General features: G+C 31.4%; 1 protein-coding gene across 2 annotated transcripts in view; it reads right to left on the reverse strand.

The window, feature by feature from the left end:
* The window catches only part of LOC143056057 (uncharacterized), a 101,577-nt gene extending 79,610 nt beyond the window's left edge, over positions 1–21,967 (reverse strand). The window contains exon 1 of one of the 2 annotated variants that reach the window (XM_076229133.1): positions 21,695–21,967. The gene's annotated coding sequence lies outside the window, so the exon portion shown is untranslated. The remainder of the gene's footprint in view (positions 1–21,694) is intronic. The other variant, XM_076229131.1, reaches the window with a different exon arrangement.
* Between the last annotated feature and the right edge of the window lie 1,094 nt (positions 21,968–23,061).

A 23,061-nucleotide genomic window follows, 5' to 3' on the forward strand; every position in this document is an offset into this window, starting at 1 on the left:
TTAATAACTGACCATAATTTGCCTGTTACACCTATTTTATACAATTTATACATAAGACTAATTCTCCAGACAGTGTCAAAAGCTTTTTTACTGTCTAAAAAGGCAACAAAAATTTTACTGAATAATTCTAGGTTATGATAAATTGTTTCATGTAAATTAAACGATGCAGTTAAGCAACTAAGGTACTTTTGAAATCCTTGTTGTTGGAGATTCGGCATGTTTTTGTCATACAACACGAAGTCAATTAACCGAGCTTTAATAATACTTTCAAATAGTTTCAAAACACAGGACAGTAAACTAACTGGTCTATAATTATCGGGTGAAGTTTTGCACTTATTTCCACCTTTGAAGATAGGAACAAGGAGGCCTAGTTTCCAGTTCTTTGGTATACGTCCTAATCTGACGATGAGGTTGCATAAGACCGTTATGCACTTCACAACAGGTCTACCTCCGTGGCGCAAATGTTCGTTTTGTACTCTGTCATGTCCGGCAGCTTTTCTATATTTTAACTGACCTATCAATTTAGAAACTTCTTGTTCAGTGATCAATCCACTAGGTAAGTATCCACCTTCAACACCACAAGTTTTAATAATGTCTTTGTATACGCTCTCAATCGAACACTTAAATTCATTGTCAAAATTATCACTGTCTTTTGGTTGGTACAGCTCATGAAAATACTCAGCAAAACAGTTTGCTACAGACTCCGGAGAACTGTACACTTTATTTTCATACACAATTTCGGGGTATATCTTGGAGGAACGACCTTTAAAACGTTTTATTTGTTTCCAAAACAACCGTATATCGCACTCTGCGGTTTCATTTAGATCATCATAACACTTTTGCATATACTGTTCATTAGCCGCTTGTTGTACACGTCTAAATTCGGACTTTGCTCTTTTGTATATTCGATAAGAGTCAAGATGCATTCCTCGAGGTTGACCATCTAGAACCCAAAGTTTACGCATTGACCTTTCATTGTCGTGTGCTCGTTTCACATCTGCGTTCCAATACGGTTTGGTGAGTGGATTAAATCCGCATTTTGGAATTGCGATGTTCGCAGCATTATGCAATGTGCTAACGAAGTCGTCATATATAGTGTCAATATCAGCAAAAGAATAAGAGTTCATTTTATCAATTAATATTTCCACGGGGTCAGACAATAGTTTTTGGTATTGATTGATCTGTGCGTCAGTTACCTTATGCCAAGCTGGTAATTTGTCGCTGGAGTTAATAATACGATGTGGGGTGGAGTCCGTCTCAAACTCAATCACTACTGGCAAATGATCGGATGTGCTACTTATTGCCCCTTCATCAAGGATTTCATAGTACCTTAGTTTTCTATATACAATTTCATTACACAAGATATAATCTAACATCAACTCTAAACCAAACAAAAATGTTACATGGTTGTCTGTTATTCACGAATAGAATAAACATGGTATGGAAAGATACTAAACGGGTTTGATCGTTTAAGTCTTTACACCATCATGGAGAATTTAACATGGCGAAAGCCGTGTTTTGCATGATTAAAAAGAATAGAACGTAAACGCATTATTAACCAACATAAGTAGCACTAATAGTCAGGTGTATCAAAAATTTACATAAATGGCTTGAAATCTTGCACTAAGCGACATCTTGTATCTTTAATAATATTTTACAAAGAAAAATAACGTGACTTATTCATCAAGACATCATTTAAATTCAAATTAATTCACATACAATAACATTTTTTTTTTACTTTGCTTTATAGATTCAAAAAGGTTTCGAATTCTTAAGAAATCAATGTAAATTAACATCAGTTCTATACAATCATCCATATATAAAACATTCCATTTAATGTTCAAAGCAAGGGTATTACTTCTTTGCATTTCTCATCATTTACCTAGAAATTCTGGTTTATAATTATTGATGTAATTGTTCAAATAGCAATTTCAAATCTTTATACAGAATAACTAATGCATCACGTAAAACCAGTCCTTAGAAACTGAACAACTAAGAAGCCAAACAACATCAATAAATAAGTAAAGTCGAATTAACCAATTTTTTTTTTTTTTTTTTTTTTTTTTTTTTTTTTTGAAACTGTTTCTATGTTTTTTTAAAAGATGAAGCTGAAATATATATTTATTGACAAAATAATAATAACAATGAACACCAGAATGATTGGCGTATACTTGTATACATCACTGTAGCTTCTATGAAATGTAAAATTCGAACGGAATGAGATATTTTAGTGCATTCGTAGATCAAAGGATGAGTTTGTGCTTCAATCAATATTCTTAAAGCATTTATTAAAAATCTTAAAAGCTTAAGAAACAAGAAAAGGGAACAATAAAATCAATTAATTGTGATACATCCTAGACAACACCAAGTAAACATACAATAAACCACCAATCAAATCACGGAAAACTAAAGATTTAGCAGCACAAACCTAACACATAACAAAACACTTGTAACACCCATCATGTTCCTATACTGGAAAGTAAAATAGCGAGAATGAGTTATTCATTGACGAAAAGTGAACGAGATAATGGCTTGATATGAGAACAATACTCACGGAGATCTCTGATTTATATAACAAAGCTGTTTGGACAGATATGAATATCATAAGGGTGTTTGATAAGAAAGGCCATTCGACCAGTTGTTCACCATGACACCTAAGTTGACCACTTTAATATTTTGGACAATTGTCAAACATCAATATGAAATTACAAGTGTTCATAATATTGGAAAGATTGACTATAAGGTGATGGTAACATTAACTGCAACCATAGGACACATAGATTAGATATAAGCTAATAGCACATCGAATGTTCAAGTTAAGGTTTGAATCATAGTACTATGAAAGTTATTAACAGTTGACAAAAAATACTGTACGGTGAGTAGTCAGCTTGTAACACTCACTTTCATTTACAAAAATGTAATACTTTGTTTTCTTTGCTGATATTTGATTGTCTAAATTGTTGTTCCGACTGTGGCTTGAAGTCTTTTCCCCGGGTTAATACTTCAATTTAAATATATGATGTTCGTAGAAAAAGATTTGACATAAATTCTGGTCAAGGAGCGAATACACGACCATCAATGTACACCAGAAATTCGGCAGACTTCTATCTATTTGGTACAGAATTTATTCTTTTTCAACGGCTACGAAAGTCTCATATACAGTTCGAAAATAGCTTTGTTACATTCAAATATATATTTCGTATAAAAAGTATGTTGAAAAGTACTTATAAAAAACAAATACAAATAAATTCACATTCAAGGTTAATCTTGATTTTATCACTACATGAATTTCCATGGTTTTATACACCCCCATCGTCTTATTATTTTAATGCTTTAATGAATAAAATATTCTATTCTGACAATAAAAGTTCAAACCATTGTAGGTGAAAATCACTCGTAAATGCCATGAACATATTTAGTATATACATGTATGCAGCTACAATACAAAGCTATAAAATAATGCATACTAGAAAGGATAATAAAATAAATATTGTCTTCAACATACTAAAATGTCAAATTGCTTTAAATTAATTATTTTAAGCTTTGAATTTTCAAAATGTGAATAATAGAAAATTTTATGCGATTTACCAATGAACAAAATGGTTAAAACTTGAAATATGATATATCATTACTACCTGTTTACGTAAGTAAAGAGGGAAGTAAAACTCGCAACTGAAAGCTGGAAAATCCAAATTTGTATTTAATATTTATACATAAAAATGTAAATGGCCTTTTTATTGATGTATCATGTTTTTCCAGAAGTTTGATTTTTAATATATTCATTAGATTTGCACATGTGCACTGCCACAGCAAAAAAAAAAATGCTAAACACAGAAAGTGTGTTAATTCATAGCGTGTCTTTCTATGTTGCGATGTTTACTATTGGTTCAGAAAAGGGAGAAGGTTTGGTACCGTTAAAACGTCTAATCCCGCTGCAAATGTTTGCACCTGTCCTAAGTCAGGAATCTGATGTACAGTGGTTATCGTCTGTTTATGTAGTTCATACATGTTTCTCGGTTCTCGTTTTTATATAGATTAGACAGTTGGTTTTCCCGTTTGAATGGATTTACACTGGTAATTTTTGGGCCCTTTATGGCTTGCTGCTCGGTGTGAGCCACGGCTCCGTGTTGAAGCCCTTGACTTGACCTATACTGGTTTACTTTTATAAATTGTTACTTGGATGGAGAGTTGTCTCATTGGCATTCGTACCACATCTTGCTATATCTATTTGTTTAATTATAATTCTTAACGTTGTGTTTATCGCTAGGATAAATGCAATTATTCTTGATAACTCTTTATATTATTTACTAAAGTGTAACACTATTTTTTTGAGAATATACCTTTTGTTGTGACTTTCTTTAAACTTTACGTTCCTGAAGCCGCATATGGCAATTTATGTATTGTATATTAAAAGATCCCATATGGCAATGGAATCTATTCCTTTCTGTGTGAAGTAAAGATAAATAATTGACATCTGATGTATCATTATATTCTCATCACCACCGGAAGTTAAGAAATGATCTGACAGACAACCAACTTCTTAATTTCGTTCAAATTTAAAAATACGCATGGGAAGATACAAAAGACAAAATCGTATCCATAAATCCAAAGGGCAATGTTTTGAACCACAACAGGTCATTGTCTCGGCCTAAAAAATGGACACAGTCAAAACCATATAGCAGGGTTAAAAAACATTGGGATGGACAGGCACATTACGGTTAATCATGTCTGTGAGCGTGCGAAAAAGACGGAGGATACCCTTCGTTCTAACATTAAACAATACTGTTCCAGAACATCTTACCAACAAACGTAGATAAAAAAAAAAAAAAAAAAAAAAAAAAAAACCAGTTGAAAAGTGTTTCATCGTCAAATTGATAATATAAGACAGCACAAAATTAAAAATAAAATATAAAAAGAGATATAAGACCAATCTAAGAGTATCCGCGGTTACTGAAAGCTAAAATTAGGCCCAATTTCAAATAATAGCTCAATCATGTTCTTTCAGGCAGACATATATATCGGTACACTTCTTACGGATTTAGTGTAAAATCTCAACAAAGATAACAGGTTGGTATTTTAGACGAGCGTTTTGTCTCCACATGACTAATCAGTGGGGCTAAATCGAAACAATTAGAAGACAAATTTAAAGCATATACAAAATTGAAGCGCATTTAAAACCGAAAGTTCCGAAAAGTTGAGCAAAATTCATCTAGGCATTATATAACTGGGGTTTGATAAGCCTTCGTGTTTCGATTATTTCCACATTTTGTAAAGAGTACATTTTCAGAAATTTAACAGACAAAAAATATTCCATGTCAGCAAACAAGAAGCACGGACTTGTTGATAGTACATGCATTCCTCTTACCACCTTAAACATACATTTATGTACTCTAAATAAAAATTTAACAGCCTGGTTAAAATATCCCTGCAATGCTTACCAAACAATCACAGTTTAAAATCGTTATTGAACGTTTCTTCGCAAACACATACATAAATAAATGGTATACATTATTAATAGGTTCTAAAATTTATTTTAAGAGACTTAAATTATTTTCTTCCGAACCTTTTCATCTTGTAATTGAAATTCCAATAGATATTAGAGGTTATACAGAGACATATATTGTATTATATGTCTCTGAGGTTATATAATAATTAATAATTTACCCAATGTTTCAATGACAATAAAATGAATATGGATGACATCCTTGTTCATAATGAAAGATGACTCTATGAATGTTTTACACAAATAACAAATATAAGTCATTCAGATGAAAACCAAAGTGTAATCTTGGGAATTATAGAACAAGCATTTTGTTTTTCATATTGCTAATGTAAAAATGGGTTGTTTTGTGTTATGTTTTCAATTGACAAACACGAGAAGTGATGCTTCTATTTGAGGCTTTACAAATGTATGTGTTTGTGTGAATATGCTGGAGAGTTATGGAAAATTGGTATTATTCAAATTCAAGTATTTTAAATAAGATAGGGAATTTATCCGAATAAAAATAACCACAGAAGAATTTGTAAGAATGGAAAAAAGATTTTGATTTAGTTTAACGAAAATAGTTTTCTACATAGAATAAATTACTATAATTTCGCAGCAGTGTCGAGTACAGCCAGCTGTAAAAGATAAGACGGGATTAGGGGCTTACCATTTCATATATATTAATATCAAATGAATCCCTGTTGAATTAGCCTTGAAAATTACGTTTACCTCCTGACGAGACAAAAAGTCCACTTTAGAACCGAGGTGTTTTTTGGTACAGCTCTAAAACTGTTTAATGCTAATGAAATAACATCTTCCATTCAAGAGAGGAGCAAAGATACCAGAGAGACATTCAAACTCATAGATCGAAAATAAACTGACAACACCATGGCTAAAAAAAAGAAAGAGACCACCAGACGAATAATAGTACACAAGACACAACATATAAAACTAAAGACTTAGCAACACGAACACCACATTGGGGTGATCTCAGGTGATCCGGAAGGGTAATTACATGAAAAAAATCTCCCCTCAATGTGTTGCCACTCAGCTAGTATTTCGCTCGAAGTGGACAGGGTTACGAGCTTTTATATCAAGCGAACTGAGGAGGTAAACATAAACAGGAAGTCAATAACTAATCTATACTGTTTAAAATATTTTATGCAAATATAAAAACAAGATTTATATGTTTATTAAAATGGGAGGCAAAACAAATGAGTTTTTTTTCATTCAATTAGATGTTCTGGATTGACCATTAGTGTCACTTGAAATTTTAAAAAGAGCGCACAAAATGAGAATGATGATACATTGTTTTCCAGATATTACAGCCAACAAAATAAAATGGAACATTGTCTCCAATATATTGCAGCCGATAATTCTCAAAACACAAATACTACTAATAAATTGATTGACATAATGAAATTATACAGAACATAAAAGCGAATACAACACAGGATTGTATGAGAGAATTAAGATATACACGTGCAAATTGAAATCATTTCTTGAAATCTGTTTCCTGGGCTGAAAAATCCAAAGAGGCCTCAATACAGAGAAAATTTCCTAAGACAATACTAATTCTAATTTATAACTATTTGATATGAGCGTCACTGGTGAGTCTTTATGTAGACGAAACGCGCGTCTGGCGTACAAAATTATAATCCTGGTACCTTTGATAACTATTCTAATTTGTTTATCAGTTGATTGATTACTGCAAAGCTCCTCACATGGACGACTAAGCTAGGGACGACTTTATATGAGCTAGGTGCACATGTTTCCATCAAGTAATCAACGAAAATTGACAGATGGTTTGCAGATTAAACTATTATATTATTATGTGTAACAAATAATTGTTAAACTTTAACGTGGTAATTTTCATCGGTGTGTGAATTTAATAATACTTAGGGCAACATTATACACCGTGAATATGTGGCAGAATATGGAGTATGAAACAATGAGACAGCAACCAACCGACACAAAACAACAAAAGATAAATAAAGGTGACATAAGGGAAGTTTTTATCAAAAGATAAAGCTTTAATTCGCACTATCGATAGATAATTAATCTAAATTAAACAGACACTAGACAATTGGATATTTTCAAACGACACTAAATTATCCAAATAATAAAATATTTTACGATATGACTTAATGCAATCTCTCGCGAGAATTATATTATTAATTTCATTTCAATAACCGGAAAGATCTTACACACTCCTTACAGACATATGCATACATAATAAAAAATAGAAGATTTCCCACCAGTGACTTTGTACAATGAAGAATGATCTGCGAATTATAAGAAATGCACTTTTAATATTCGATTTTTCAATCAATCTTTTATGGGAAAGGATTTGAACAGTTTGCCTTTGTTCAATCTCTGCGTTAAAATGTTCATGTGTCTAAACAATAAAATGCATTGAATTAAAATTAGTTCCTGATAGGTACATGGATTATAAAATCAGCAGAGTTTATGTATAGTGGCCATTCTAAGAAAATCTGTTATATACACTGCTACTGAGCGCGTCAATACAGTTGTTTTGAGTCTATCAGTCATTTATGCTTACATCCGCCCAGTAATCATGCAGTTCTAAAGATACACGTATACAGTACATCTAAATCTAAATATCGTAATTGTATCAAAAACTTTCAACTTCCTCGAAAACTGAAATTACACATATTTTCTTCAAATTTTCTAAAGACTCTTTTATTTGTCAACCAAAACCTTACAGATCAAATTTAAATAATTTTGAAAGATACATTTTGAACTCATTTGTATGATTTTTTCAATGTCGTCATAAATTACATGTGTTCTTTTCTTCGACAATTTCGCAAAATGGAAAGTGGATCTTACAATTTAATGTGTAACCGATACTTTAACAAATTTGAAAGAGCCAATCAAAAATCATTTAAAGAACACATTTAAGATAATGTGAGGATAAGTTTGATAGGATACACTACTAATATATTTTTACTTTTAGTTTTCAAACGTTTTGTATATAACATTTATAGCATGCAACATTTTGAATTACGCGATGCATCTTAAAATATCTGCATGTAAAGCGGCAAAATCAAATACGAAATTTAATGTTGAAGAAATTCCATATTGTCTGAACAGCACGTCAACATCGATGGTTACCGCAAAAATTAACAATCAAACCAAACTACGAAGGGTTGATTTAAATTCAGCTGATTTATTTCATAATTTTCTGCTATGTAGCTTGCTTGCTTTCAATCATATTAAATTTAACAGAACCAAATCATGTTAGTATATTGTAATTATCATAGAAAACTTGTTTATCTCTGTATCAAATAATCAATGCAACTTTAAATTGTCCAAAATCATTTCTTTATTTTTCTATGTTGTGTTTTGTGTACTATTGTTTGTCTGTTTGACTTTTCTTTTTTAGCCATGGCGTTGTGATTTCATTTTCGATCTATGACGTTGAATTTCCCTCTGGTATCTTTCGCCTCTCTTACATGTTTAAGGTGGTACCTAACACTACAGGGAGATAACTCTGTAAAATCAGCTAAACGTTTTAATTACGTTGTGTTGTAAAGGGAATAATAAGCTTCTGAAAGATCAAAATTAGAGTTTGTCAAACTGCTATATAACCAGTGTAATTTTTCTGACAAAACAGTTGGTTCAAAATTTTTGAAATTTTTATATTTTTGTTAAAGGGTCAAAGTAAATACTTTGTCAAAATTTTATCAAAATTAAACGAGCCAAATTAATTTTAGTGAAAGTGTTAGGTACCACCTTAAGAAAAACAATTCAAAATATCATTTATCTTAGGTACTAACATTGTTCATGTTGTGCATGTGGGGGCAGTCGTTTTCTCGTATTTATACCGATATAACATACGTTAATACTTGATAATTTTATCACGGCGAGTTCGAACAGCAGGAGACTAATAACAACAATAAATAGAAATGTAATGACCTTACTAAATAACCTATACAAAGGTTAAGTAACGACCATGAGAGACACACGTTAAATGTCATTGGCTTCAAACACTTTTGTCTTGATATTAAACATGCAGTGAAATTTGAACCATACGTTTATCTATATACTCGAATGTCTTTTATAAATTCATTTTATTTGTTTATTCAAATTAATTAAAAGCAATTGAATATTTTAGATATTGTATACATCAACGTTAATACCACGGGAATTAATGCATACGTTTTTCCATTTAAAAAAAATGGAAAACATTTTCACAGAGACCAAACTGATTTACATTTATGTAAAAATATTCTTTAAAAAAAAATATACGGATTTGTTATTCATGAACTATTAAAGTTGACTATGTGGTATGGAGTTTGCTCATTGTTAAATGTCGTACAGTAACCGTAATCTGAATGCATTCTCGTCGCTTGCACTCTGGTTGATAATTTAAACCACATCTTCTTGTTTCTATATACAGTTCTCTTATCTAATTTTTGTAATTTGACTTTGAATATGAGAGATAAAAGTACGTTTAATAATATATCATCATCATCAATTGTTCTCTCGTCTTCTCCAGAAAATAAGATTGATAAAAACATGTAATCAAAGATGAGCTTTAAGCATTTGATCTGATTCTCTATAATTTTGGTCATTCTAGAAAACATTCTACTGGCTGTTTCTTTGAAAAGGAAATAAGTCTGAGAGAAACCAGAGTCAAATTTACAGAGTAATTACATTTATTAGGCTTCTTTTAAACCATGGACAAATTGCTATATGAGATATAATTGTATATCTAGTAATGTAGTTATTACTTAGAATTTTGTATTACAACGCAAGCTGTACTTACATCAATATGCCTTTAAAATAAAGCACATGCAAGAGGGTCAGGTGGTGGGGAGTTTTCGATTTTGTATTTTTCAATTTTACGGCATTTTTTTCTTATTCTGACTTGTTTTACCCCATGTTTTCTGGGTGTTGCTAAACGGTGGAAACGGAAAACGGAACGGAAACGGAAATGGAAAGAAATATTTATATGGACGGAATATAAGGGGGAAAATGGAAAGAACTACGAAGATAAAAAACGACCGAAGTATAAATGAAATCACACAACAATATGTTGACAATAGAATAGGAGTTAGATATCAAAGAAAATAGTAAACAGTTTTGGAACTTGATACATAACATTGATTAAAATAAAAAAAAAAAAAAGATGCTAGAAAGAGCACGTGCCATTCATCTATGTCTATGTGCATCTTAAACTCTCGAACATTATAGACTTGAATAGTTCATGATAAAAATATCTCTGTCTTCTTCGGTTTTTACCTAAACCCAAGAGAGGATGAAAGTCGTTCGTCATTTAAGATCAATCATTACTTTAAAAAGTCAACTTACTATAACGGAAATATTAACTTGTTTGTAGCTCTTGTCTTGCTGATCATTTTTGATTCAATAATTTTTAGCTATCGGTTTTAGCTTTCAAGATTTTTGGTAACAACACCAAAGATTGGTAAAATCATTATAAGAGCGAAGACTTAATTTCAGCCATGTCGGTTATCTTGTCTGGCAAGCAGGATTATCAAGCCCACTCTTTCAACTAGATACACCAATGATAACTGTTGCAAAGTTTAACTAAAACTGCCAAACGACTTCCTTTAAGACATGTGCTTGGTAACATTCGGACCAGAAGTATCAGAGAAGATTTTTGGAAAAGTTAACAAAGCCGAAAACGGACGACCGACTTCGTAGGGCCAGGTCAGATTAAAAAAAAAAAAACAGCAAAAAAAAAAGGAACATGACAGAGCAGAAACACCGAATGAACAATTCAATTTATATAATTACATTGACTAAGAAGACATTAACTAAATATGTACCACTAAATAAACCGTTAAATCCAAAACGAAACTGAGACATAATAAATTAAGTAGGGCGAGAAAAAAAAAAATATAGACTTAATACCAAAAGTATGAAGGCCAAGAGAAATAAGCCATAGAATGTCTAAAAAATATGTAATGAATTAGCAGCTAACTTACAACATTTTATCATATTCGCTAATTTTATAAAACTCATCAATGCCAGATGAATACCTGATGAATGAACAACAGCAGACATTTGTACATTTGCGCTATGCATTCTCTCTAAGATGCTCTAACATATAGTATGCTAAAACATAATGCGTAACCGACTGGATTATTATAATATCATCAATGCTTTTCGTGCTGTCCTCACCTAAGTTTATATGCTGTGTTTTGTGCACTACTGTTTGTCTGTTTGTCTATTCGTGTTTTAGTCTTTTAGTCTTTTGGTTTTTTTTTTTTGTGTTTTAAGTCATTGTGTTGCCAGTTTATTATCGACTTGTGAGTTTGAATGTCCCTCTGGTAACTGTCGACTATCTTTTAATATTTTAAATAATAGTAAAACATGACATCAAATTGAATGAATGACACTACTTTCAATTGTAAAAATGTAGAAGAAAAATCACGGCTACTTGAGAGGAACTGCTTTTTCAGAGAATAATTCAGCGGTATGATATTTAAAAAGTAAAATCACAAAAATACTGAACTCAGAGGAAAATCAATTCGGAAAGTCATAATCACATGGCAAAATCAAATAACAAAACGCATAAAAAAACGAATGGACAAGAACTGTCATATTCCTGACTTGGTACAGGCATTATTTAAAGTAGACTGAGTGTGGACATTTTGATTTTGTAAGGTCTAGGACATGACTACGACTATCTTGGTAAGGAAACCGTGCAAATCGTATAGCCACTTTTTTCACATCAATTCGTATTTATTAGTTTTAAATTCTAGGAGATGCATATTTGAATTTCCGACGTTAATACAAAACAGCGTACCTCAACATTGTAATCGGGTTAGAAAGGTTTGTATAGTGAGTGATTTTGTCAATTTAATTATTTTCTACATAAAAATAAAGATTGAATTCTAGTTTCCAGGTTTCCTTATCGGTTGTTGTCATTACATCATTGTCCCATTAGGTTTCTTTTTAGTTTTCTTTTCATTATACACGAAAAATTATAACGAAAATCACTAATGCAGACTAACGCAAAAAGATACACCACATCATAATTCAAGACAATTAAAAATGAAACAAAAGAAAAAATCGATGAAAAGATTTTCCCCCAAAATGTATAACTTCACAGCCTATCTATAGAATCGAGGCTAATGTTCATCTTTTAAGGCCATATGTAGATTTATTTTTGTGCTGTTGGGTTGCTGTCTTATTGACATTTATTCAACATTTTTAAACAAAAAAAGTCGAACAGATTACTGAATCGCATAAACGTCGTATGCAGGATCTAGCCTCGGATCTTGTATTTCATAAGCATAGTCTCATCATGATATGTCCTGCTAATTATTTCAATACTTTATGCTCTAAAATCTTTTATTTTAAATTTATTCCTCTGTTTTTATTTCTTGTAAACATGTGTTATACTTTATAAAACATTCCTATGTAGATGAGATAAAAAAAAAAGATGTCAATTCTTTCAGTTTCGTTTCTTCCGTTTTCCGTTTCCGTTCCGTATTCCGTTTCGTTTTCCGTTACTGCCGTTAACATCACTCTGGTCGGTGATATTATAACACACCATTACTCCCCATTTTTTTTTTATCTTATACCATTTTTTTGCTATTCTATATTGTTTGCAAATTTTCTCAATTCTATTTTTTTCAAGTTTTCTCTTTACATTTTTTTCTTTACCAATTTATGATTATTCATTATATTTCAGCAGATCATAATTTTTTCCAATATCTTCTTGTTGCTCATTGTTTTAATTATCTTATTCATCCCATCATTCTTTAATCTTTATTTCTTTTGACCCATTCCCGATTCTTTATTTTTTTTTACCCATTCCCCGATTCTTTATTTCTTTTGACCCATTCCCCGATTCTTTATTTCTTTTGACCCATTCTCCTTTATCTTTTCCTCCCAGTATATGCTCTATTCTGTCAAGCCCATCCAGACCCTCGTGAAAGGTCGATGTTTTGTCAGAAAGGGATAGCTGTCTGACATTAGACATATCACAGGAGAGAGGCAGCGACAGGAACTGGCGCCGTATACTTATTGTATTTATCGAGACTATTCTTATTTAATTTCCTTATTCTCTATGCAATAAAGAGTCGAAGTATAATTATTACTAATGAGATGTCTAAATATAAAAGACCCAATGACAAGTAATTTGACACTATTACGACATTTCAGAATAAGCATGAACTGGACATAGTATACAATATATATCCCAAATCGATTTTATAACAGTTTATTTCCTTAGAATCAGTTTTTTTCTCTTTGTGCTTTTTTTCACTCACAAAAGTACATGTATGTCCAAGCTAACTGGGATGTTTCAGTATCTTTCATTTTCTATCGCTTACTTCAAAATTGAACTGTTCGGGATCTTTGTTAAACATTTTTATAAAGTATGTAAAAAGAGGGACGTTTAGGAAGGAAGTATCTATTTGAAGAATTCGCATTTGCTTGTTATATCAATAGTTATACGTTATATATGTCATTTGAACCTACCATTTACTGTCCTGAAAGACAGAAAAACTCTACAGCTTTATTGATTGATTGTTTTATGCTAACGCCAACTTCTGCAGTATTGCAAAATTCCGTGGCGATCAGTTGTTATTGGCGGAGGACGCCGGAGAGAACAACCGACCTTCGGCAGGTAAACTAGTCAATAAAATTGGAGTCAAAGGCACCTGCCACTTGCGGGATTTCAACTCACACCTTCAGTGTTGTTATTTTTACAGTACCGTGAAGTTTGACAACTAACGTTATTATTCAAAATCTAATTACAATACAATGACATATACTATTAATTTGATTATTTTATTCGGACTTCAACAATGAGCAAAATCCATCAGTTAACTGGCATCATATCGAAATAAACTTCACTTAAGCCAAACAATAATATACTGCATCTAATTAACTCAAAGGCATCATATCAATCTGTCTTACAATGTTTACATGTTCACGTTGTTTTCTTACACTTTATAAAGATGCGGAATCGTGGTAAATCAGTGTGTATTAAATAATACAATGGTAAATCAGTGTGTATTAAATAATACTAATGAATATCAATAGTAGTGTTGGTATTAAAACTACAGTGCAATTAATACAATTAGATATTGATTGCAAAGCATAGACTTCACTGTAGATGGAACTTCTTTGAAAACCTTGAGGAAAAATTGATTTCTACTCAGATAAATAAATATAAAGTAATAGAAGAAATATGAGAAAAAGAGGAAGGAATTGTTAAAGAGAATGAAACAGCTGTTTATCAATAAACTCATCATAGATACCAGGTCACAGTTCTTTGCAATTGTTTGTGTCGGAAGGAAGGTACGTAGTCATCCAAATTTACAATAGAAAAATATATATTTTGACAAGATCAAACTTGATATATGATTTTCTCTTTTGTTCTCGTCCTTATTTCTCTCGATCAAGAAAAATAATAATATGTCAAATGTCCTTCATCCAGAAAGCTTTAACCTTGATGATAGAGAACTGTGACGGAATGTTAATATACACGAAATACTAAACTCCTTTAAGAAGAAAGGGGTCAAGCATAAGCCGAAGAAAAACCGCCCAATACCATGACAGATAAACAAGTTGATAAAAGTCCATAAAAGACTACATAAAAATACTTCTTCTGACATCAGACTCGGACTTCTCTTGAACTGAATTTTAATGTGCCTATTGTTATGCGTTTACTTTTCTACATTGGCTAGCGGTATAGGGGGAGGGTTGAGATCTCACAAACATGTTTGACCCCGCCTTATTTTTGCGCCTGTCCCAAGTTAGGAGCCTCTGGCCTATGTTAGTCTTGTATTATTTTAATTTTAGTTTCTTGTGTACAATTTGGAAATTAGTATGGCGTTCATTATCACTGAACTACATGTAGTATATATTTGTTTAGGGCCGGCTGAAGGACGCCTCCGGGTGCGGGAATTTCTCGCTACATTGAAGACCTGTTGGTGACCTTCTGCTGTTGTTTTTTTTCTATGGTCGGGTTGTTGTCTCTTTGGCACATTCCCCATTTCCATTCTCAATTTTACATAAAAATACTAAATTCAGGGCGTCAGCAACCCAACAAAACACATCGACTTATCACGTAAGTAAATAAAAAGATAATTAATAATGTACAAGAAATGAACACTTTCTTAACGAAGTATATCGTTTCTTTCCATGCAAAACGTCTCCAATATCTCCAATTGGATAATTTGAAATGACCGTCTGCCCATGGGACGCATTGTAATTAAGTAAATGCTATTAAGAAGGCGAATATTATCGTGGACCTATCGCTGAGGGACATATCAAGATTACAGTCTCACAACATTTGTCATATCAAGGGGAGTATCGATAATTTCCCGATAATTTTATATATAAAATTTTGAGAAGTGTCATTCTCATCTGAACAACAACGGACATGGAATTACTTCCTGTATCATGTTAAAAAGATCCAATGTCCAACAATGTGTAGCATTGCAACAAACGGGAGGACATACATGTATATACTAATGGTATATAAGTAAAAACAAGAGTCAGCACAGTCATCATTCTGTAAATTTTGTGATGATTATAAGCGAAAGATTCTTTCGGTACTCTTGGTACTTCACGAACTACGCCCAGATACTTTGAAAAACCTAAATCTCCTGTTCTATAAATAAGGAACTAAAAGAAGGATCTAAGTAAACTTTTAGTTTTATCAAAGGAGTCTGCATATTTTAATGTAAATTCACAGTCATATAGACTACACGTACATGTATGCTTCTATGAAAGCCAAAAAAATATGGTTGTTCTAAACACAAAATGTCTGCCCTAGATAGAACCTTTTTCGATTTTTTTTATCAATACCATTTGTTTACTTCAGTTTTTATACTAACGTTTGTTTTGCGATTACCCAACTTATTTTTGCTATTAACCAAGAAACTATAAACTGAAGTTGTAACCAGAATACAACGTGCACACTGTAGTTATAATTACACGGTCAGATACTGGGATAAAACTAACACTAATGGTGGTCATAAAGATGGAAATTGAGCTAATAAACTGTCAGAATATCTCTATTCCTCAAAGCTTTTCTGACATGTTAAAGCTAGGGGCAATAGCTTGTTAATAGAGTTCTGATTATGTCGAAACGTTTTGTATAATTATAACGGGTTACTACTGTAAAAGTGTAATTTTTGTTGGTTATTAATTTTCTTAGATTTCCAAAATGAACTAAATAATAAGACTAATTACATCAGAAATGCAAATATTTTATATATGCCACGTCTGGAAAATGTAACTCCGAGGAAAACAGACATTCTAGTTGGAACTGGAACATTGTTGATTGCATAACATTTATTGTACTATGGTCAAAGCAAAGCTCTGATTTTTTATTGTACTTCAACTTACACGTAGAAGTGAATTTCATAATCGTTCAGAAACGTTTATTTAGTACTACTAATACATACATGCAGTGATATGACCAGATAAGGAAAGAAAACAGAAACAAAAGTTGGATTGAAAATTCAAAGTCTCAATAAGTATTTTTCTTTACCAGTAAAGAGAACCACGAGAAGAGTTTAATGCAATACTGTACCATTTCTGTATGAAATTTCCTCTCTCAAAGTATTAATATTATACTTGACGTGTAGTTGAAGAAAATTATCGATTTTGCATACATGTCCTATACATGTTAATAAGAGGCTTAAAGAAAAGGTATAGAAAAAGACAATCAACAACATAACACAAGGTACAATGTATATATGAATACATTGTTGATGCAAATTATGAATATCAATTTGAACTTTAGCTTCAATCCTTAACTTACAATGAGTAAATTTTAATATGAAGAAGAAGAAAAAATTAAAATCTGCAGTTTCAATAGTTCAATCCAAACATGTATAAAAATTGATAAGCAATTTGCCAATGCAAGTTTTTATGTTATCTTTGTAAATTTTTATTATATCTACAACATTAATATTGATATTTAATTTAGTATTATACACTTCTTTGAACACAGCGAAATAATGTTATTCAGAACAAATGTTACATCAATAAAAAAAATAATAAGTTGAAAAAAAAACGTTTAAAGGTACATTTAATGAAGATATGTATTTGTAATCGTTACATTTTGTCAGTAGGAAACAAATACAAGAGATATTTATATTTCATATCAAATGTGTTAATTGCTCATTCGCACTATAAACTGCACCAATTTTAAAATTAAATATTGAATTTTTGATTGATTATATAAATTACACTGTGCTTTACACAAAAAAAGACTAACATGAAAGTGAAAAGCTCACTTTTTTAATAGGCAAAGTTTCCCAAAGCTCTGGGGGTTGAAGATTGATCGCCTCTGGAAAAAAACTTTTAATCAAACACGTGAGACTCCATGGAAGCCAAAAACAGTTGACGACTTGAACCGCTAGCTCTTTACAGCCCTTGGATGGTGTAAACTTCCAAAAAAAACAAAAAAAAAAACAATGGTGTATGGTATATGGTGTAATGGTGTAAGGTGTATGGTGCTATGGTGTATGGTGTAAGGGGAATGGTGAAATGGTGTTTGAGGAATGGTGTGATTGCGTAACGTACGATTGGGAATGGTGTGAATGCTGGTTTATTGATTGAAAACGAAGTTCTTTTTATTTTATTTTTTCGAATTGTAAACATAAACAATAATAATAATCTTAATATTTGAAATTTAATTGCATTATGGGTAATTTCGGATCGCGTAGATAGAATGGGGAGTGGTGCATGGTGTAACGTGTAAGGTGTATGGTGCAAAGGTGTAACGTGTATGGTGTAATAGTGTATGGTGTATGGTGTAATAGTGTATGGTGTATGGTGTAATAGTGTATGGTGTAATAGTGTATGGTGTATGGTGTACATGTAATAGCGTATGGTGTTAATGGGAAGTTTACACCATCCAAGGCCTGTACTATGATTTGAAGGATATTTATGTTTTGTTGTTTTCTTAATGTCGTTTAATTCTGTACATCTGATTCTTTCAAAATTAGAATGTACAATTTTGAAAAAAATGAAAATAAAAAACAAAATGTAAAAGTAGAAACAAGAGCAAATGTTGTCTTAATGAAGTTTTATTTCAACTTATACCTTACCGTTGGTCAAATTAGATTAAAACCTCGTTCGAATTCGCCATTTTTCAAACTCTTTCTGTCCATATAAAAATAACCACAATACGAATGTACTAAATATTGTCACTAAAATCTTTGTAAATAATGATTCATAGATCCCTAATCGTTTCAGTAAACTATATTCGGGGGAATTCCTTTCCTTGTTCACTTGGTACCAATGAGATGACATATGTGCAGTAACACACCATACCATCCTTACCTGAAGCACTTCTGGCTTGAAAAATGAACCAACTTCTTGAATGAATCTGATATAACTTTATGATAGTAACACGACATTTAGTCAATGAGATCGGATTTTAAATCATGATAAAGATGGTATATTATTTTTCACCAGTATTGCCCATTGCAGTTATAAAATACCAATATAGCAATAGTACGCTCAAAACCTCTGAGCTCGACTTTGCCAATAGAAATTGAAACCTTTAAGTTAGCTAACTTTTTTATATAGTTGTTTTTTTTAACAATTTTTAAAATAGTTCTCGCTGAAGTTTTACCCAGAAGAGGAACGCATAGAATGTATTACGCTTAATTTTGACTAATTTAAAAATGGTCAACCAAAAAAAATCCTTTAACAGCGGAATAGTTCTTCTTATAACTTGTGTTAAGTAGTAAAATAATTTTCATACAGTGTTTAGATAAACGAACATGTGAGAACTCAATAGTAAAGGGGACAAAGTAAACTAGTGGCATAGAATTAAAATGTAAACAAAATCCCTTAGAGCTCAAGATTAAGATCTGCTAAAAAAGTGTCCGAGCCTTCACATAAAGTCTGACCTTTTTTCTCTTTCTTATATTTTCAGGGAACACATTTACAAATTATAAATGGTATTTAAAAGAACGGCGATTGAAATACAAAACTTCTTTTTCATAGTTCATGTTGTACTATTTAACTTCTACGACTGTGTGCAGTTATTTAACATTAAAAACAAGGTATCCATCATAAAAAAAATCCTACTCCTCCCTTTCGTAAACTCAATGCGAACCGACAGAAATAAACATGTTTTAGAGTGTATATTCGAAAACCTCGATACAAAAAAAAAAAAAATAAAAAACACAAGATGCCTAAAAATTATATTAGTAGTTATTTGATACATTATTTATCTATTTCTTTGGTTTGATAAATGTAATATCGTCGTTTAAAAAAAGAAATAGATAAAATTGAAATAAAATATAGCAATATATAACAATTTAAAATTGTGTAACATAATGGTCGAAATTCTTGCAAATGCCTCAACAGAAAAAAAGCCCAATCGGAATTTCTACAGTAAATTTTAACAGCATCATTTAGAGATTTCGCCATAAACCAAACGTTTAAACGTTTAAATGTCCGAAATGAGTAGTAGAACACGACTATATGTATTCGATTCAAATGTCTATTACTCTTGAAAAAGATTAGAAATAGAATACGTTTAAGGAAAAACGAAAATTTGGAACAACCGATGTTCATTTTCACTCGTCTTTGCAACTTGAAAAAAATGGCGAGACTTTCCTATACCGGTAATGGGTTGTAGTACTTTATATAGGAAACTCCTCAAAAAAACAAATAGCAATCACTTTTATGTAAATTCGTACATATAGGTTACAAATACTTTTGGTCTAGCATATGCATATACATGTAAATCACAGTAAAACTAGGATGAAGTCACCGCTATGTTAATTTCAAATTAAAGAAACTAAATTAGAGAATTTTTTGTATTATTTCTGTTAAAACTTATTGGTCTATTATGCGTATTTCAACAAACAAAAATGCAGTACGAATTTTTCACCTTGTTGCACTTTTTGCCGTCTAACTAGTAAACAATTGCCTGTTGCCTATTTTTGTTATTATAATGTAAATTTTATGTAAATTCGCACATGAAGTTACAAATAAATTTGTCTAGCATATGCATGTACATGTACATGTAACTCACAGTAAAACTAGGACGAGTTTACTGCTATATTAATTTTATTTTATAGAAACAACATTGGATATTTTTTTTTGTATTATTTCTGTTTAAAATTATTGTGAGTATTTTAGAAAACAAAACTTTAATACGATTTTTTCGCATTAGTTAGACCTTGTTGCACTTTTTGCAGTACGAATAGTTAACAATTTGCTGTTGAATATTTGTGTTTTAAGAATGACAATCATCGTTAGACTTGTTTACCGGTCTTTTTCTGCTTTCTTTAACATCATGCATGCTGTAAAAGCATTGCTGTCTAATATAACACGAAGGTTTTGTAACTGTCGTCTGCGGACTATATAAAATGACATCATGTGTGATATTTGATTACATGCTTAAGCGACTATCGACATGAGAAAAGTTTCATATGCAATGGTTTTATGGACAACAAGAAAAGAATGGCACGTGGTTTCAAATCTTTCAGAAGAAAATATTCCAAAAGAATAAATCCAAAAGTTTTTTCTCCATTAAAATCTGATTTTATACTTTTAATGCAGCTATACTTAATAAGCCATGTAAAATATTTTGAAATATGTTTCATTAAAAGGGCGTTATATAAAAGGGCGTTATATTAAATTTCTCATATGGAAGTTGAAGCCAGGACCTTGACAATTTGTTACTGCAGACATTCATCATTCTATATATATATATGTCCATTGAAACTTCTAGTTATGGAATTATCAATAATTTTATCACATTGCATGATCATGTCTACTGAGATTAGACTTGGCTAATGAATTGATCATGATAGCATGTTTTATGGTTGATGAATAAAATGCTGGAAATCAAAGCAAGAATATTCAACTGAGTTATTGATATTATGAAAGACATTTAGTGACTTATTAACTTTAGAAAAACTGACATATATATGTGGCATGACAGCGACTGTCAAAAATACGCAACAGCTTTCATTAAAGTATTTCGGGAAAAAAATATTTATAAATTTTGTCAATAATTAAAAGGAATTTCATACTAAATATTTTGTTTATATAACTGTATAATATTGCTTTTAATATTTAAAGATTTGAGTGTTTATTTAAATAACAAGACGGTTAAAACATTAGAAACAGTTTCCGAAAATTTCTTATATAACTTTTTTCAAGTGTTCAAATAAAACATAAACGGACAAAACATAATAAAAAGATTCGTCCTACCTTGTAAAATTTCACCAAGTCTTATGCATCAAATCAGACAATCAGCAAGTATTAGAAAATCGCTGCAAGATGTCTGTCACTATACTGCGTTAAAATGTCTTAAACGAATAGACGAACTTGTCTATTGAATGCTTATGGGTGGATCTTCTGTTAATTTATGTCTAACAGCTTGCCTCGCTTTCATGGATAGCTGTCTTAATGCTTATCACACTGATTAACAGCATCAAACACATATTACAGAACCTACCAGTACTGCAAATGACAAAAACTCAATTGTATAAATTCTTCCAATACATATTGTCTAAATTGTAAAGTATGGAAAACGGAAAGACTTCAACATGCTAGCAATTAAATCAATCATATAGGATTTTTTTCAAACATGAAAAGCATATTATCTTTGTGTTACAGTAAATTATCAAATGTCTTGATTGGTAAAATAAAATAATTACAAATTCAAACCGTTCTGATTTCTACCAATCAACTACCCAATATCCTAATCAGCGTCAAAAAGCAGTCTTAAAAACAAATTTGATCGGTATTAAGCTGTTTCTTGTCGGATGTTTAAAGAAAGAAATTGAAAAGACTAATACTTAATATATAATGTCTAGTAAACAGGCTTGATTTGAAAAAAAACAAAACGTGATATATCATTTGAATAAAAAAATACGTAATCTAGAAAATAATACATATAAAATACAATACTGAAACGATCTTCCTAGTTTCAAGTCAATAAGATTATAATATTTGAGTTTATTTTAATGCCATTGAAATCGATATCAATCATAATAATTATAGGTAGAACAGACGGTATGTCATATTCTAAATTACCAGCTTCCGGTTACGGAATTTTCTTGCTGCGTTAAAGATTCATTGGTGGTATTGAGCTCTTTTATCGGAGTTTTGTCTTTTTGACCTATTCCCTGTTGAGGGAGGAGGGGCTACCAAAAGGAAACCGAGATCCAAGATAAACTTTGACGTTTACGGGAGGGACACTTCAACCTTTTAAAAATGCACAAAAAAATCACTAACATTACGTATTCGAATTTTGTTATCGTAAAATGTTCAGAACTATACAGACTAACTATACATATTACTTAGGGGCCAACTGATGCTCACCTCCGGGTTCGGGATTCTATCGCTGCATTAAAGACCCAATGTTGACCTCCGGCTTATATCTGCGGCTTCGGTCGAGTTGTTGTCTCTTTGACGTATTCTCCATTTCCATTCTCAGTTTTATTTTATTGCTATTCAAAATAGATGCAAGAAGTCATCTTAACACCTGCTTGCTATAGACTGCAGATATCAAAAGTTCTGAATTACAGAAAGAGGAGAATCAAAGTTTTAAAATATAGAGCTCCTATTTTTCT

The sequence above is a fragment of the Mytilus galloprovincialis genome, chromosome 13, assembly GCF_965363235.1.
Source record: "Mytilus galloprovincialis chromosome 13, xbMytGall1.hap1.1, whole genome shotgun sequence".
Lineage (NCBI taxonomy): Eukaryota > Metazoa > Mollusca > Bivalvia > Mytilida > Mytilidae > Mytilus > Mytilus galloprovincialis.